At 46.1% G+C, this 12,570-nt stretch overlaps 12 non-coding genes across 12 annotated transcripts; all 12 read right to left on the bottom strand.

Annotated features, from left to right (window-relative positions):
• Positions 1-298: 298 nt before the first annotated feature.
• On the bottom strand, positions 299-462 carry LOC144990672 (U1 spliceosomal RNA). The gene has a single exon (XR_013654631.1). It is a non-coding gene; the product is annotated as a U1 spliceosomal RNA (small nuclear RNA).
• A 911-nt stretch (positions 463-1,373) lies between these two features.
• LOC144990689 (U1 spliceosomal RNA) lies at positions 1,374-1,537 on the bottom strand. Its single transcript, XR_013654648.1, has one exon. It is a non-coding gene; the product is annotated as a U1 spliceosomal RNA (small nuclear RNA).
• A 909-nt stretch (positions 1,538-2,446) lies between these two features.
• Positions 2,447-2,610, bottom strand: LOC144990707 (U1 spliceosomal RNA). Its single transcript, XR_013654666.1, has one exon. It is a non-coding gene; the product is annotated as a U1 spliceosomal RNA (small nuclear RNA).
• Positions 2,611-3,521: 911 nt separating this feature from the next.
• LOC144990673 (U1 spliceosomal RNA) lies at positions 3,522-3,685 on the bottom strand. The gene has a single exon (XR_013654632.1). It is a non-coding gene; the product is annotated as a U1 spliceosomal RNA (small nuclear RNA).
• A 911-nt stretch (positions 3,686-4,596) lies between these two features.
• LOC144990695 (U1 spliceosomal RNA) lies at positions 4,597-4,760 on the bottom strand. The gene has a single exon (XR_013654654.1). It is a non-coding gene; the product is annotated as a U1 spliceosomal RNA (small nuclear RNA).
• Positions 4,761-5,671: 911 nt separating this feature from the next.
• Positions 5,672-5,835, bottom strand: LOC144990704 (U1 spliceosomal RNA). The gene has a single exon (XR_013654663.1). It is a non-coding gene; the product is annotated as a U1 spliceosomal RNA (small nuclear RNA).
• A 911-nt stretch (positions 5,836-6,746) lies between these two features.
• On the bottom strand, positions 6,747-6,910 carry LOC144990674 (U1 spliceosomal RNA). The gene has a single exon (XR_013654633.1). It is a non-coding gene; the product is annotated as a U1 spliceosomal RNA (small nuclear RNA).
• Positions 6,911-7,821: 911 nt separating this feature from the next.
• LOC144990675 (U1 spliceosomal RNA) lies at positions 7,822-7,985 on the bottom strand. The gene has a single exon (XR_013654634.1). It is a non-coding gene; the product is annotated as a U1 spliceosomal RNA (small nuclear RNA).
• A 911-nt stretch (positions 7,986-8,896) lies between these two features.
• LOC144990676 (U1 spliceosomal RNA) lies at positions 8,897-9,060 on the bottom strand. Its single transcript, XR_013654635.1, has one exon. It is a non-coding gene; the product is annotated as a U1 spliceosomal RNA (small nuclear RNA).
• Positions 9,061-9,971: 911 nt separating this feature from the next.
• LOC144990696 (U1 spliceosomal RNA) lies at positions 9,972-10,135 on the bottom strand. The gene has a single exon (XR_013654655.1). It is a non-coding gene; the product is annotated as a U1 spliceosomal RNA (small nuclear RNA).
• Positions 10,136-11,046: 911 nt separating this feature from the next.
• Positions 11,047-11,210, bottom strand: LOC144990651 (U1 spliceosomal RNA). Its single transcript, XR_013654610.1, has one exon. It is a non-coding gene; the product is annotated as a U1 spliceosomal RNA (small nuclear RNA).
• A 911-nt stretch (positions 11,211-12,121) lies between these two features.
• On the bottom strand, positions 12,122-12,285 carry LOC144990681 (U1 spliceosomal RNA). The gene has a single exon (XR_013654640.1). It is a non-coding gene; the product is annotated as a U1 spliceosomal RNA (small nuclear RNA).
• Positions 12,286-12,570: the final 285 nt, after the last annotated feature.

A 12,570-nucleotide genomic window follows, 5' to 3' on the forward strand; every position in this document is an offset into this window, starting at 1 on the left:
TTTTGTGGTGGTTTTCCACACCCAACGGCTGATGTCTTTTGCACCTGGCCAGCCATCTTTGTAAGGAAGGGACACTAACGCTAACGTCAGACGCGTGCAAGCCAATGTAGCCTATAGACGGGCTCTGGTCCTGTCCAAGATCCAACAAAATGTAACGCGTATATATAGATATAGATAGGGATAGAGAGAGGGAGAAAGCACTAGTTGCATCACACCTAAAACTGCTCACATTTTGCATTCCGAAGATGGACATGAAGCTTTCACTGTTCTAAGACATCTTTGTCTTTTACATTGTAAACAGGGGAGAGCGCGAACGCAGTCCCCCACTACCACAAATTATGCAGTTGAGATTCCCACATTTGGGGAATTAACAAGGGTCAGCACGGTCAGGGTGCAATGACAGAGCCTCGCCTTGGGCAAACCACTTTCTTGATCATGGTGTCACCCCTGCCAGGTAAGTATGTCTTCTTGGGTTCAAACAAGGAGGACTGCTTCCCCAGTCCTTGACTCTGGCAGTAGGTTTAGCAAGTGCCCCATGCATTTTCCTAATCCCCGAGTCAGACCCATGACCAATGCTTTTTGCCATGTTAAAACACTGCTTGTGTTTTGTTATATTGTGTAAAGTTGACATACTTCTGTGAGCCCTGCTTTATGGCCGGAAAAAGAATTGTTTTACAGTTTCTTTTCCTGTTAAAAGAAACATTCATTGGCTTGTGGGTCCCCATCCCCACCCACCAGTGACATCAGAAGGCTGAGAACTTGTCTTCCAGCTGTGGAGCTTACTAAAGGCAGTACGTGTTCAACTTCCTGCTGAAAAGCAAATCTATGTGGAGCCAGCTCAATCAGTCATGAAACGCTTGGCAGAATCCCATAAGAAGATGTTAGTTGCCTGTCAGTGCAACACAAGACGTCTTGAGTTCAGTCAAAATTGAATGTTCTAAGGGTGTGGTTTCCATGCCCCCTTTGCTTGGCTCAGAGGCCACTTTTCTGGCTGTTGTTTCCTACTTGAGCTCAAACTTGCTGTGGAAAGAGATGTGACTTTTGCGTTGTCCCACATCCCCAATGCAAGGGAGGATTTTGTGGTGGTTTTCCACACCCAACGGCTGATGTCTTTTGCACCTGGCCAGCCATCTTTGTAAGGAAGGGACACTAACGCTAACGTCAGACGCATGCAAGCCAATGTAGCCTATAGACGGGCTCTGGTCCTGTCCAAGATCCAACAAAATGTAACGCGTATATATAGATATAGATAGGGATAGAGAGAGGGAGAAAGCACTAGTTGCATCACACCTAAAACTGCTCACATTTTGCATTCCGAAGATGGACATGAAGCTTTCACTGTTCTAAGACATCTTTGTCTTTTACATTGTAAACAGGGGAGAGCGCGAACGCAGTCCCCCACTACCACAAATTATGCAGTTGAGATTCCCACATTTGGGGAATTAACAAGGGTCAGCACGGTCAGGGTGCAATGACAGAGCCTCGCCTTGGGCAAACCACTTTCTTGATCATGGTATCACCCCTGCCAGGTACGTATGTCTTCTTGGGTTCAAACAAGGATGACTGCTTCCCCAGTCCTTGACTCTGGCAGTAGGTTTAGCAAGTGCCCCATGCATTTTCCTAATCCCCGAGTCAGACCCATGACCAATACTTTTTGCCATGTTAAAACACTGCTTGTGTTTTGTTATATTGTGTAAAGTTGACATACTTCTGTGAGCCCTGCTTTATGGCCGGAAAAAGAATTGTTTTACAGTTTCTTTTCCTGTTAAAAGAAACATTCATTGGCTTGTGGGTCCCCATCCCCACCCACCAGTGACATCAGAAGGCTGAGAACTTGTCTTCCAGCTGTGGAGCTTACTAAAGGCAGTACGTGTTCAACTTCCTGCTGAAAAGCAAATCTATGTGGAGCCAGCTCAATCAGTCATGAAACGCTTGGCAGAATCCCATAAGAAGATGTTAGTTGCCTGTCAGTGCAACACAAGACGTCTTGAGTTCAGTCAAAATTGAATGTTCTAAGGGTGTGGTTTCCATGCCCCCTTTGCTTGGCTCAGAGGCCACTTTTCTGGCTGTTGTTTCCTACTTGAGCTCAAACTTGCTTTGGAAAGAGATGTGACTTTTGCGTTGTCCCACATCCCCAATGCAAGGGAGGATTTTGTGGTGGTTTTCCACACCCAACGGCTGATGTCTTTTGCACCTGGCCAGCCATCTTTGTAAGGAAGGGACACTAACGCTAACGTCAGACGCATGCAAGCCAATGTAGCCTATAGACGGGCTCTGGTCCTGTCCAAGATCCAACAAAATGTAACGCGTATATATAGATATAGATAGGGATAGAGAGAGAGAAAGCACTAGTTGCATCACACCTAAAACTGCTCACATTTTGCATTCCGAAGATGGACATGAAGCTTTCACTGTTCTAAGACATCTTTGTCTTTTACATTGTAAACAGGGGAGAGCGCGAACGCAGTCCCCCACTACCACAAATTATGCAGTTGAGATTCCCACATTTGGGGAATTAACAAGGGTCAGCACGGTCAGGGTTCAATGACAGAGCCTCACTTTGGGCAAACCACTTTCTTGATCATGGTGTCACCCCTGCCAGGTAAGTATGTCTTCTTGGGTTCAAACAAGGATGACTGCTTCCCCAGTCCTTGACTCTGGCAGTAGGTTTAGCAAGTGCCCCATGCATTTTCCTAATCCCCGAGTCAGACCCATGACCAATACTTTTTGCCATGTTAAAACACTGCTTGTGTTTTGTTATATTGTGTAAAGTTGACATACTTCTGTGAGCCCTGCTTTATGGCCGGAAAAAGAATTGTTTTACAGTTTCTTTTCCTGTTAAAAGAAACATTCATTGGCTTGTGGGTCCCCATCCCCACCCACCAGTGACATCAGAAGGCTGAGAACTTGTCTTCCAGCTGTGGAGCTTACTAAAGGCAGTACGTGTTCAACTTCCTGCTGAAAAGCAAATCTATGTGGAGCCAGCTCAATCAGTCATGAAACGCTTGGCAGAATCCCATAAGAAGATGTTAGTTGCCTGTCAGTGCAACACAAGACGTCTTGAGTTCAGTCAAAATTGAATGTTCTAAGGGTGTGGTTTCCATGCCCCCTTTGCTTGGCTCAGAGGCCACTTTTCTGGCTGTTGTTTCCTACTTGAGCTCAAACTTGCTGTGGAAAGAGATGTGACTTTTGCGTTGTCCCACATCCCCAATGCAAGGGAGGATTTTGTGGTGGTTTTCCACACCCAACGGCTGATGTCTTTTGCACCTGGCCAGCCATCTTTGTAAGGAAGGGACACTAACGCTAACGTCAGACGCATGCAAGCCAATGTAGCCTATAGACGGGCTCTGGTCCTGTCCAAGATCCAACAAAATGTAACGCGTATATATAGATATAGATAGGGATAGAGAGAGGGAGAAAGCACTAGTTGCATCACACCTAAAACTGCTCACATTTTGCATTCCGAAGATGGACATGAAGCTTTCACTGTTCTAAGACATCTTTGTCTTTTACATTGTAAACAGGGGAGAGCGCGAACGCAGTCCCCCACTACCACAAATTATGCAGTTGAGATTCCCACATTTGGGGAATTAACAAGGGTCAGCACGGTCAGGGTGCAATGACAGAGCCTCGCCTTGGGCAAACCACTTTCTTGATCATGGTGTCACCCCTGCCAGGTAAGTATGTCTTCTTGGGTTCAAACAAGGATGACTGCTTCCCCAGTCCTTGACTCTGGCAGTAGGTTTAGCAAGTGCCCCATGCATTTTCCTAATCCCCGAGTCAGACCCATGACCAATGCTTTTTGCCATGTTAAAACACTGCTTGTGTTTTGTTATATTGTGTAAAGTTGACATACTTCTGTGAGCCCTGCTTTATGGCCGGAAAAAGAATTGTTTTACAGTTTCTATTCCTGTTAAAAGAAACATTCATTGGCTTGTGGGTCCCCATCCCCACCCACCAGTGACATCAGAAGGCTGAGAACTTGTCTTCCAGCTGTGGAGCTTACTAAAGGCAGTACGTGTTCAACTTCCTGCTGAAAAGCAAATCTATGTGGAGCCAGCTCAATCAGTCATGAAACGCTTGGCAGAATCCCATAAGAAGATGTTAGTTGCCTGTCAGTGCAACACAAGACGTCTTGAGTTCAGTCAAAATTGAATGTTCTAAGGGTGTGGTTTCCATGCCCCCTTTGCTTGGCTCAGAGGCCACTTTTCTGGCTGTTGTTTCCTACTTGAGCTCAAACTTGCTGTGGAAAGAGATGTGACTTTTGCGTTGTCCCACATCCCCAATGCAAGGGAGGATTTTGTGGTGGTTTTCCACACCCAACGGCTGATGTCTTTTGCACCTGGCCAGCCATCTTTGTAAGGAAGGGACACTAACGCTAACGTCAGACGCATGCAAGCCAATGTAGCCTATAGACGGGCTCTGGTCCTGTCCAAGATCCAACAAAATGTAACGCGTATATATAGATATAGATAGGGATAGAGAGAGGGAGAAAGCACTAGTTGCATCACACCTAAAACTGCTCACATTTTGCATTCCGAAGATGGACATGAAGCTTTCACTGTTCTAAGACATCTTTGTCTTTTACATTGTAAACAGGGGAGAGCGCGAACGCAGTCCCCCACTACCACAAATTATGCAGTTGAGATTCCCACATTTGGGGAATTAACAAGGGTCAGCACGGTCAGGGTGCAATGACAGAGCCTCGCCTTGGGCAAACCACTTTCTTGATCATGGTGTCACCCCTGCCAGGTACGTATGTCTTCTTGGGTTCAAACAAGGATGACTGCTTCCCCAGTCCTTGACTCTGGCAGTAGGTTTAGCAAGTGCCCCATGCATTTTCCTAATCCCCGAGTCAGACCCATGACCAATACTTTTTGCCATGTTAAAACACTGCTTGTGTTTTGTTATATTGTGTAAAGTTGACATACTTCTGTGAGCCCTGCTTTATGGCCGGAAAAAGAATTGTTTTACAGTTTCTTTTCCTGTTAAAAGAAACATTCATTGGCTTGTGGGTCCCCATCCCCACCCACCAGTGACATCAGAAGGCTGAGAACTTGTCTTCCAGCTGTGGAGCTTACTAAAGGCAGTACGTGTTCAACTTCCTGCTGAAAAGCAAATCTATGTGGAGCCAGCTCAATCAGTCATGAAACGCTTGGCAGAATCCCATAAGAAGATGTTAGTTGCCTGTCAGTGCAACACAAGACGTCTTGAGTTCAGTCAAAATTGAATGTTCTAAGGGTGTGGTTTCCATGCCCCCTTTGCTTGGCTCAGAGGCCACTTTTCTGGCTGTTGTTTCCTACTTGAGCTCAAACTTGCTGTGGAAAGAGATGTGACTTTTGCGTTGTCCCACATCCCCAATGCAAGGGAGGATTTTGTGGTGGTTTTCCACACCCAACGGCTGATGTCTTTTGCACCTGGCCAGCCATCTTTGTAAGGAAGGGACACTAACGCTAACGTCAGACGCATGCAAGCCAATGTAGCCTATAGACGGGCTCTGGTCCTGTCCAAGATCCAACAAAATGTAACGCGTATATATAGATATAGATAGGGATAGAGAGAGGGAGAAAGCACTAGTTGCATCACACCTAAAACTGCTCACATTTTGCATTCCGAAGATGGACATGAAGCTTTCACTGTTCTAAGACATCTTTGTCTTTTACATTGTAAACAGGGGAGAGCGCGAACGCAGTCCCCCACTACCACAAATTATGCAGTTGAGATTCCCACATTTGGGGAATTAACAAGGGTCAGCACGGTCAGGGTGCAATGACAGAGCCTCGCCTTGGGCAAACCCCTTTCTTGATCATGGTGTCACCCCTGCCAGGTAAGTATGTCTTCTTGGGTTCAAACAAGGATGACTGCTTCCCCAGTCCTTGACTCTGGCAGTAGGTTTAGCAAGTGCCCCATGCATTTTCCTAATCCCCGAGTCAGACCCATGACCAATACTTTTTGCCATGTTAAAACACTGCTTGTGTTTTGTTATATTGTGTAAAGTTGACATACTTCTGTGAGCCCTGCTTTATGGCCGGAAAAATAATTGTTTTACAGTTTCTTTTCCTGTTAAAAGAAACATTCATTGGCTTGTGGGTCCCCATCCCCACCCACCAGTGACATCAGAAGGCTGAGAACTTGTCTTCCAGCTGTGGAGCTTACTAAAGGCAGTACGTGTTCAACTTCCTGCTGAAAAGCAAATCTATGTGGAGCCAGCTCAATCAGTCATGAAACGCTTGGCAGAATCCCATAAGAAGATGTTAGTTGCCTGTCAGTGCAACACAAGACGTCTTGAGTTCAGTCAAAATTGAATGTTCTAAGGGTGTGGTTTCCATGCCCCCTTTGCTTGGCTCAGAGGCCACTTTTCTGGCTGTTGTTTCCTACTTGAGCTCAAACTTGCTGTGGAAAGAGATGTGACTTTTGCGTTGTCCCACATCCCCAATGCAAGGGAGGATTTTGTGGTGGTTTTCCACACCCAACGGCTGATGTCTTTTGCACCTGGCCAGCCATCTTTGTAAGGAAGGGACACTAACGCTAACGTCAGACGCGTGCAAGCCAATGTAGCCTATAGACGGGCTCTGGTCCTGTCCAAGATCCAACAAAATGTAACGCGTATATATAGATATAGATAGGGATAGAGAGAGGGAGAAAGCACTAGTTGCATCACACCTAAAACTGCTCACATTTTGCATTCCGAAGATGGACATGAAGCTTTCACTGTTCTAAGACATCTTTGTCTTTTACATTGTAAACAGGGGAGAGCGCGAACGCAGTCCCCCACTACCACAAATTATGCAGTTGAGATTCCCACATTTGGGGAATTAACAAGGGTCAGCACGGTCAGGGTGCAATGACAGAGCCTCGCCTTGGGCAAACCACTTTCTTGATCATGGTGTCACCCCTGCCAGGTAAGTATGTCTTCTTCGGTTCAAACAAGGATGACTGCTTCCCCAGTCCTTGACTCTGGCAGTAGGTTTAGCAAGTGCCCCATGCATTTTCCTAATCCCCGAGTCAGACCCATGACCAATACTTTTTGCCATGTTAAAACACTGCTTGTGTTTTGTTATATTGTGTAAAGTTGAAATACTTCTGTGAGCCCTGCTTTATGGCCGGAAAAAGAATTGTTTTACAGTTTCTTTTCCTGTTAAAAGAAACATTCATTGGCTTGTGGGTCCCCATCCCCACCCACCAGTGACATCAGAAGGCTGAGAACTTGTCTTCCAGCTGTGGAGCTTACTAAAGGCAGTACGTGTTCAACTTCCTGCTGAAAAGCAAATCTATGTGGAGCCAGCTCAATCAGTCATGAAACGCTTGGCAGAATCCCATAAGAAGATGTTAGTTGCCTGTCAGTGCAACACAAGACGTCTTGAGTTCAGTCAAAATTGAATGTTCTAAGGGTGTGGTTTCCATGCCCCCTTTGCTTGGCTCAGAGGCCACTTTTCTGGCTGTTGTTTCCTACTTGAGCTCAAACTTGCTGTGGAAAGAGATGTGACTTTTGCGTTGTCCCACATCCCCAATGCAAGGGAGGATTTTGTGGTGGTTTTCCACACCCAACGGCTGATGTCTTTTGCACCTGGCCAGCCATCTTTGTAAGGAAGGGACACTAACGCTAACGTCAGACGCATGCAAGCCAATGTAGCCTATAGACGGGCTCTGGTCCTGTCCAAGATCCAACAAAATGTAACGCGTATATATAGATATAGATAGGGATAGAGAGAGGGAGAAAGCACTAGTTGCATCACACCTAAAACTGCTCACATTTTGCATTCCGAAGATGGACATGAAGCTTTCACTGTTCTAAGACATCTTTGTCTTTTACATTGTAAACAGGGGAGAGCGCGAACGCAGTCCCCCACTACCACAAATTATGCAGTTGAGATTCCCACATTTGGGGAATTAACAAGGGTCAGCACGGTCAGGGTGCAATGACAGAGCCTCGCCTTGGGCAAACCACTTTCTTGATCATGGTGTCACCCCTGCCAGGTAAGTATGTCTTCTTGGGTTCAAACAAGGATGACTGCTTCCCCAGTCCTTGACTCTGGCAGTAGGTTTAGCAAGTGCCCCATGCATTTTCCTAATCCCCGAGTCAGACCCATGACCAATGCTTTTTGCCATGTTAAAACACTGCTTGTGTTTTGTTATATTGTGTAAAGTTGACATACTTCTGTGAGCCCTGCTTTATGGCCGGAAAAAGAATTGTTTTACAGTTTCTTTTCCTGTTAAAAGAAACATTCATTGGCTTGTGGGTCCCCATCCCCACCCACCAGTGACATCAGAAGGCTGAGAACTTGTCTTCCAGCTGTGGAGCTTACTAAAGGCAGTACGTGTTCAACTTCCTGCTGAAAAGCAAATCTATGTGGAGCCAGCTCAATCAGTCATGAAACGCTTGGCAGAATCCCATAAGAAGATGTTAGTTGCCTGTCAGTGCAACACAAGACGTCTTGAGTTCAGTCAAAATTGAATGTTCTAAGGGTGTGGTTTCCATGCCCCCTTTGCTTGGCTCAGAGGCCACTTTTCTGGCTGTTGTTTCCTACTTGAGCTCAAACTTGCTGTGGAAAGAGATGTGACTTTTGCGTTGTCCCACATCCCCAATGCAAGGGAGGATTTTGTGGTGGTTTTCCACACCCAACGGCTGATGTCTTTTGCACCTGGCCAGCCATCTTTGTAAGGAAGGGACACTAACGCTAACGTCAGACGCGTGCAAGCCAATGTAGCCTATAGACGGGCTCTGGTCCTGTCCAAGATCCAACAAAATGTAACGCGTATATATAGATATAGATAGGGATAGAGAGAGGGAGAAAGCACTAGTTGCATCACACCTAAAACTGCTCACATTTTGCATTCCGAAGATGGACATGAAGCTTTCACTGTTCTAAGACATCTTTGTCTTTTACATTGTAAACAGGGGAGAGCGCGAACGCAGTCCCCCACTACCACAAATTATGCAGTTGAGATTCCCACATTTGGGGAATTAACAAGGGTCAGCACGGTCAGGGTGCAATGACAGAGCCTCGCCTTGGGCAAACCACTTTCTTGATCATGGTGTCACCCCTGCCAGGTAAGTATGTCTTCTTGGGTTCAAACAAGGATGACTGCTTCCCCAGTCCTTGACTCTGGCAGTAGGTTTAGCAAGTGCCCCATGCATTTTCCTAATCCCCGAGTCAGACCCATGACCAATACTTTTTGCCATGTTAAAACACTGCTTGTGTTTTGTTATATTGTGTAAAGTTGACATACTTCTGTGAGCCCTGCTTTATGGCCGGAAAAAGAATTGTTTTACAGTTTCTTTTCCTGTTAAAAGAAACATTCATTGGCTTGTGGGTCCCCATCCCCACCCACCAGTGACATCAGAAGGCTGAGAACTTGTCTTCCAGCTGTGGAGCTTACTAAAGGCAGTACGTGTTCAACTTCCTGCTGAAAAGCAAATCTATGTGGAGCCAGCTCAATCAGTCATGAAACGCTTGGCAGAATCCCATAAGAAGATGTTAGTTGCCTGTCAGTGCAACACAAGACGTCTTGAGTTCAGTCAAAATTGAATGTTCTAAGGGTGTGGTTTCCATGCCCCCTTTGCTTGGCTCAGAGGCCACTTTTCTGGCTGTTGTTTCCTACTTGAGCTCAAACTTGCTGTGGAAAGAGATGTGACTTTTGCGTTGTCCCACATCCCCAATGCAAGGGAGGATTTTGTGGTGGTTTTCCACACCCAACGGCTGATGTCTTTTGCACCTGGCCAGCCATCTTTGTAAGGAAGGGACACTAACGCTAACGTCAGACGCATGCAAGCCAATGTAGCCTATAGACGGGCTCTGGTCCTGTCCAAGATCCAACAAAATGTAACGCGTATATATAGATATAGATAGGGATAGAGAGAGGGAGAAAGCACTAGTTGCATCACACCTAAAACTGCTCACATTTTGCATTCCGAAGATGGACATGAAGCTTTCACTGTTCTAAGACATCTTTGTCTTTTACATTGTAAACAGGGGAGAGCGCGAACGCAGTCCCCCACTACCACAAATTATGCAGTTGAGATTCCCACATTTGGGGAATTAACAAGGGTCAGCACGGTCAGGGTGCAATGACAGAGCCTCGCCTTGGGCAAACCACTTTCTTGATCATGGTGTCACCCCTGCCAGGTACGTATGTCTTCTTGGGTTCAAACAAGGATGACTGCTTCCCCAGTCCTTGACTCTGGCAGTAGGTTTAGCAAGTGCCCCATGCATTTTCCTAATCCCCGAGTCAGACCCATGACCAATACTTTTTGCCATGTTAAAACACTGCTTGTGTTTTGTTATATTGTGTAAAGTTGACATACTTCTGTGAGCCCTGCTTTATGGCCGGAAAAAGAATTGTTTTACAGTTTCTTTTCCTGTTAAAAGAAACATTCATTGGCTTGTGGGTCCCCATCCCCACCCACCAGTGACATCAGAAGGCTGAGAACTTGTCTTCCAGCTGTGGAGCTTACTAAAGGCAGTACGTGTTCAACTTCCTGCTGAAAAGCAAATCTATGTGGAGCCAGCTCAATCAGTCATGAAACGCTTGGCAGAATCCCATAAGAAGATGTTAGTTGCCTGTCAGTGCAACACAAGACGTCTTGAGTTCAGTCAAAATTGAATGTTCTACGGGTGTGGTTTCCATGCCCCCTTTGCTTGGCTCAGAGGCCACTTTTCTGGCTGTTGTTTCCTACTTGAGCTCAAACTTGCTGTGGAAAGAGATGGGACTTTTGCGTTGTCCCACATCCCCAATGCAAGGGAGGATTTTGTGGTGGTTTTCCACACCCAACGGCTGATGTCTTTTGCACCTGGCCAGCCATCTTTGTAAGGAAGGGACACTAACGCTAACGTCAGACGCATGCAAGCCAATGTAGCCTATAGACGGGCTCTGGTCCTGTCCAAGATCCAACAAAATGTAACGCGTATATATAGATATAGATTGGGATAGAGAGAGGGAGAAAGCACTAGTTGCATCACACCTAAAACTGCTCACATTTTGCATTCCGAAGATGGACATGAAGCTTTCACTGTTCTAAGACATCTTTGTCTTTTACATTGTAAACAGGGGAGAGCGCGAACGCAGTCCCCCACTACCACAAATTATGCAGTTGAGATTCCCACATTTGGGGAATTCACCAGGGTCAGCACGGTCAGGGTGCAATGACAGAGCCTCGCCTTGGGCAAACCACTTTCTTGATCATGGTGTCACCCCTGCCAGGTAAGTATGTCTTCTTGGGTTCAAACAAGGATGACTGCTTCCCCAGTCCTTGACTCTGGCAGTAGGTTTAGCAAGTGCCCCATGCATTTTCCTAATCCCCGAGTCAGACCCATGACCAATACTTTTTGCCATGTTAAAACACTGCTTGTGTTTTGTTATATTGTGTAAAGTTGACATACTTCTGTGAGCCCTGCTTTATGGCCGGAAAAAGAATTGTTTTACAGTTTCTTTTCCTGTTAAAAGAAACATACATTGGCTTGTGGGTCCCCATCCCCACCCACAGGTGACATCAGAAGGCTGAGAACTTGTCTTCCAGCTGTGGAGCTTACTAAAGGCAGTACGTGTTCAACTTCCTGCTGAAAAGCAAATCTATGTGGAGCCAGCTCAATCAGTCATGAAACGCTTGGCAGAATCCCATAAGAAGATGTTAGTTGCCTGTCAGTGCAACACAAGACGTCTTGAGTTCAGTCAAAATTGAATGTTCCAAGGGTGTGGTTTCCATGCCCCCTTTGCTTGGCTCAGAGGCCACTTTTCTGGCTGTTGTTTCCTACTTGAGCTCAAACTTGCTTTGGAAAGAGATGTGACTTTTGCATTGTCCCACATCCCCAATGCAAGGGAGGATTTTGTGGTGGTTTTCCACACCCAACGGCTGATGTCTTTTGCACCTGGCCAGCCATCTTTGTAAGGAAGGGACACTAACGCTAACGTCAGACGCATGCAAGCCAATGTAGCCTATAGACGGGCTCTGGTCCTGTCCAAGATCCAACAAAATGTAACGCGTATATATAGATATAGATAGGGATAGAGAGAGGGAGAAAGCACTAGTTGCATCACACCTAAAACTGCTCACATTTTGCATTCCGAAGATGGACATGAAGCTTTCACTGTTCTAAGACATCTTTGTCTTTTACATTGTAAACAGGGGAGAGCGCGAACGCAGTCCCCCACTACCACAAATTATGCAGTTGAGATTCCCACATTTGGGGAATTCACAAGGGTCAGCACGGTCAGGGTGCAATGACAGAGCCTTGCCTTGGGCAAACCACCTTCTGGATAATGGTGTCACCCCTGCCAGGTAAGTATGTCTTCTTGGGTTCAAACAAGGATGACTGCTTCCCCAGTCCTTGACTCTGGCAGTAGGTTTAGCAAGTGCCCCATGCATTTTCCTAATCCCCGAGTCAGACCCATGACCAATGCTTTTTGCCATGTTAAAACACTGCTTGTGTTTTGTTATATTGTGTAAAGTTGACATACTTCTGTGAGCCCTGCTTTATGGCCGGAAAAAGAATTGTTTTACAGTTTCTTTTCCTGTTAAAAGAAACATTCATTGGCTTGTGGGTCCCCATCCCCACCCACCAGTGACATCAG

The sequence above is a fragment of the Oryzias latipes genome, chromosome 2 (genome assembly GCF_053564925.1).
Source record: "Oryzias latipes strain Hd-rR chromosome 2, Olatipes_Hd-rR_3.1".
NCBI lineage: Eukaryota > Metazoa > Chordata > Actinopteri > Beloniformes > Adrianichthyidae > Oryzias > Oryzias latipes.